The sequence below is a fragment of the Chaetura pelagica genome, unplaced genomic scaffold (assembly GCF_000747805.2).
Source record: "Chaetura pelagica isolate M959 unplaced genomic scaffold, ChaPel_1.0 scaffold630, whole genome shotgun sequence".
NCBI classification, from domain to species: Eukaryota; Metazoa; Chordata; class Aves; order Apodiformes; family Apodidae; genus Chaetura; species Chaetura pelagica.
This window is the reverse complement of record NW_009951855.1, coordinates 199,376-204,701: the sequence shown is the minus strand read 5'-3', so window position 1 is coordinate 204,701 and position 5,326 is coordinate 199,376.

Sequence of the window (5,326 nt, the reverse complement as noted above, 5' to 3'; positions counted from 1 at the left end):
TCAGCAGGAGACTGAAGGCTGCAGGGACTGCTGAAAACTGTCCAGCTTTCTTAGGAAAGACTGAACAGTTGCCCAGTAAAATTGCTGGATTTTGCCCTGAAAAGAATGACAGCTACTACAAAAAAATGGGTTAACCTGTGACAACGCCTTGTACAAATCAGCTATCGGTCAGTCATTGTGACAAGCTTGCAATAAAATATCTGCACTGTGCCCAGGTCCAACACCAGGCTAATGAAACCAGTGGATTTACAGGCACTCAGGGGGGTATTTTTTAATATAGAAGCATGTGAGAAAGGAGAAACTGCAGTTAGTTTTCCTTCCAGCAGGATGAAGTTATTTGGGAACGCTTACCTGAATCTCTGTAGGGAACAACCTCAGCTGGTATGCCTAAAATATTACGCAAAGATGATGTAGATTAACATCCCTAATGAACATGCAGACCTTGCTGCAGTCCCAGCCCATGCAGCTCCACTGCAATCAGTGTGGTTGTGTAATGATGACAAAGTGGATGATACCAGCTGACTCCTTAGAGGCCAGCTCTGCTCTGGGTTATGCCATTTGAAAGTGGGAAACATGAACAGATTTTTAACACTCCCCATATTCTACCTCACAATATCTGCAGTCAGGAAGAATCAGACTCCTGTGAGACAAATTAGATCTCCTAATGTCAGTTTAAATGAACTGCTCTTACATCTGGGCTGATCGAAGCCTTAACATTTTTACATCCATAGTTCTATACCATAAGCTGATAGCTATTTCTGTGTGTTGACACTGTGCATTTTCTTCACATGCATTGTACATATTTTCCATTTTTCCTTTGGAAGTACAGAAAAAGCCTCAGAAACAAGATCCAAGGTATGGTCCTCACTAATGATCTCGGGGCCCCCTGCAGGCCCTGCAAGTAGTGGCTCTGATAGGTATTTTCCAAACTTTGCTGCATTTCAATGGCAGCTGCGCAGACCCAGGCAGCAGGGCTCCCCCAACACCAGATTTTGCTGTTGTCCTGGTTCAACTGCAAGCACAGGGCATGTCTTGAGTGTTACTATTAGTTATGTTTCATCTTGTAGGAAGTGCCCTTCCTACAGCCTAATTCCGACTGCTCCTTTTCCTACGTCTATACATGTTAATACACCTTTGTTTAGAAGCCAAACTAAAGAATGCCATAAACTATCCTTTTTATGCTTTATATTCATTGTCTCTAGTAAAAAACAATACTGAAGCCACTTTGTCCTACCTCCAACTAATTGGCCTTCAGTCTTCTGTCTTCCTAAATCTTCCCCGTCACTGTCTGGAGAGAGAAAATATTTTTCCATCAGATTCAGGAACAATGTGCCAGCAGTATCAGAAACAGCAGCACTATAGTTGTTTACTCATAATATAAAAATGGCTGCGGGATATGTAGGTGAAAATAAAGACTTTGAAATGCAAGGATCATTATTAGCTGCTTTTGCCTCACAGCTCTATTCAAAGCTGGCTGAATTGGAGAAAACCAGCAAAATCTGAAGATGGAATAATTTATATAAAAGGGTCTAGGAGAAAGTACTTAAACACATACCTCATCAGCACTGCTAAGTAGCTAGAAAATTTTCTGTCTAAACACAACTCATTTTATGTTAGTCAGCTAGTGGCTTTCTGTGACAGAACAAGCCAACGTCAGCATTATCACTTGCACGTTGCCTGTCACTTCTTAGCCTCTCTCCTTTTCTATGAATGAAATGGTCTGGTGGGAGCTGGAGTGAGTTTTGACACACTGTTGATGTTTGCTAACAGGAAAAGAAATGCTAGACAAGGACTATGGCATTGCCAGCCACTGCTCTACACTGACTACTCCTTGCCTCCTGCTATAGCACATAGACCATAAATGCACTGAAGAGCATAGAAGTTATGATCTTACATTTGGGAAGAAATCTTGCATCAGATTTCTACGTTTCTGAAACTTCCAACTTCCACAAGAGCAGGAGGCAGCCACTGTTTTGCTGATAACAAATTTAGAGGTACTGATTATTTTGTGTGTTCTCTCTTTTGCACAATTTCTTACTTTTTTTCAGAGCTCTGCAGAACTGCTACTGAACTGGTGCAAGTCTGCTGTGTGAATCTCTTATGAACATGCAATCAGCCTGAAATACGTGCCAGGGAAAAGTAAAATAAATCTTCTTTACCTTGTGTATCTTCATCCATGGACTCATGGGATGAGTCTTCAGAATTGCTTTCAGCTTGTGAAAGTGTGAGATTCCTTTCCAATCTCTTCAGGAGTTTCAGTTTTTCATCTGTTTTATGTATAGAGAAAAAATATTAGAATCAAAAATTTACATTTTCTCTCTTTTACAATTACAGATTTCATAATGCCTTATTAAAGGGTTTTTTTACAAGAAATCAGATCCTTAGTTTTATTTCAGCTGTGTTTTTACTACACAAGGAGCAGTACAAAACATTACAAATGAAAGCATCACATACACTACTGTTCAGACTTTCTTCAGTGGTTGTGGTAGATGCCTGAAGTTTGATATTCTGGCCTTTACATTACCCATAATGCTACTCCTGTGAAAATTTCCATTCCCTGAAGCAACAGGAGCTGCAGCTGAAAGATGCTTTAGCTGGAGAATGGCTGCTCTCGCTTCTCTGGCCTACTTCTCCCTTCTCCCCTGTGACTCCTGCGGGGCTCGCTGTTTCTGCCGCGGTGCCAGCACCCTCTTGTGGCATCAAAGCCTCAAAGCCAGCCAGGCCAAATCGCCCAGGAGGAGCAACCCGCGGGAATGCTTCTCCTGGGCCTGGCAGTGAAGTCGTCCTGGCTTCTGTGAGTGAAGTTGCAGCTTCTTAACAGCTTCTGTGCTGAGGGCTGGCACCTCTTCATTATTAGTTGTAATTAAATGTTCGGACATATGCAGAGAGACATGATTCCCTCTGGCTGCTCACTGCAGAGAGCAGGAAGGAGGTTCCTTCTGTGACAAACTCTTGTACTCCGACACATAATCAAAGCTGGGAAGCTGTCCAGGCTGGGAGGTCTCTTCCCTTCATTCACTCGTTTGATCAAGGCAGAATCAGGAACAGGGATTCCTGAGGGTCTCCAGTTAAATTCAGGGTCAATTTAAGTGAGTGCAGCTCTGTGATCTACTGAAAACAATTAATGACTCTACAGACCCTGTGGAACTGCACTTAGTTTCTTACTGCACAACCTGAGTGGCATCCTCTGTCCACTCCTTTTAGTTATTACTACATGTACTGCTACTGTCATTTGCAAAAATACTTTCAGTGGCTCAGCTTGGATTTCTTACCAAAATGAGAGCTCAGAGAGGTCCAGGATGGGTGGGTCCATGCAAAAGTGTCCTGTGTGACATTAATCCAACTAGACAGGAAAAACTAGGGCACCACTTAAAGTCAGAGAAATTTCTTTAGCATCATCAGCCCAGGACATCCTCAACACACAAGTTTTTTTCCAAGCATATATCAGAATTTTCAAACTGGTGTCAAGTCTCACTGGCACTGCAGTAATTTTAACAAAATAGCTGATGAGCAGCCAGGTAGGACTCACCCTTTCCCTTGGAGCTGGGCAGCTGCCTGTATCCAGATAGATTGGTTGTCTTCAGCAAGAGGTAAAGAACAGCCACTGCCCTGACTCCTTTCTTCTTTACGGTTTCCAGGCAGGTTGCACAGCCTCCAGGCAGGACACTGCAGCTGTTGAGGAGCTGAAAGGAAGGTAAGTAAATAGCAAATAGTCCTCCCAGTAAAATGTATCCTGTAAAAACATACCCTGCTATACAAATTAATGTTTCTCACCCCATCTGTGGGAAATGTAATTCCCTGCCCCTACTATACAAGAGGGAAATCAGGGACAAAGAGTAATGCCAAAGATGGGAAGAGAAACGAAAACTCCATTCAGGAACTCAGAGCAGTCACTTGGGAAAAAAAACATGGTGTGTAACAGTAAACTATTTAAAGAGCTGGAGATATATAGTTATAGGGCCTGAAAATGGACATGCAATCTCTGTGGTATCTTACAGAAAAATGTCAGTAACAACAGTCCTGCCCAGAAAACAGTGAACTGAACTGATCCTGAAGAATTTATACAAATCCACTTATTTTTTTCCCATGGAGAACAATGTAGTAAAAAGCAGGGGGCTGTCTTATTTAAGTGCCCTTCTACAGCATTTAGCATGTTTTAGACATGGCTTGTCATAGCACATAATTGGACTGTTTTTCTCTCCCCAAAGTATAGCAGAGAATTATAAAGGTATCTGTATAACATTGTCTTACAAAGGACACATGTTTCTTTAGTAACTTACATCGTTCTTCTCTTCAGTATTCAGGATAGGTGGGTCAGTGGTGGCTAAACATTTCACAAGTGATTCCCAGAAGGATTGGTTCATTTTCTCATGATGCTCCAAGTAATTGGCATCAGCAGTAAAAACCTTCTGGAAAACATCTGGCAAGAAAAACAAGCAAATCACTGTGCAAGCTGCAGAGGTGAGCTGCACAACAGTGTTCTGTGGTGCTTGGTGTAAGTAGGCGTGGTGACACAGACATCAGACTCTGCAGCATGTTAGTGTGTAGGAGAGAGTAGTGCTGCGTTGTATAAAGCAACTCAGTCTGCCAGAAATCAGCAGAAAAATGTCAATAGCCCATACAAATTACTGGTGTCTCTCTGATGCCACTGTCTCAGAGAAGCAGGGAAGTATTCCCAGCTGTCTAACAAATGCTTAGTCTGACCATGCTATTTTACAGATAAGCACAAAGACACAAAGGACTGGATACCGAAGTATTGAGATAGCTCACTAGGCACTTAATGCACAGAAAAATCTTCTTCATCTCTCTAAACTCCCACAAGCACATGCCCAAGGCCTAGTGAGAAGCCTGTGGAAGAGCTGGGAACTGACTGCTGGTCTCCCTTGTACAAGCAAGGAGATGGATGGAGTCCGTTTCCAGAGGAAACAAATTTAATTGACTCATTACCTCTCTAGCAAACACTGTTGTGTGGTGTGAACGAGCAGAAGCTTTGACCTCTAGTGCTATGCTTACCTTGCTGTTCTTCAGATAGATCTGGGAATGGGACATTAAGGTGCTCCATTGCTGTGCCTGTTGGAAATGGGAGAAAAATCGATTTAGAAACAGATTAGTTTGACCTTCCCTACTGTTCTGCCTTACACTTGATTTTCTGCAAATGTAGCATCTATCTTTAGGCACTTGAGTTTTGAAATCACTTTTCTGTTGCAATGGGGGTTTCACATCATGATTCATTTACACTCCTGGACCCAGTCTTGACTCCCCTGAGTCTTGCTGGCCTGGTCTCTGGTTATTAAGAAAGAATAAAACTCTGATCATCATGAGTACA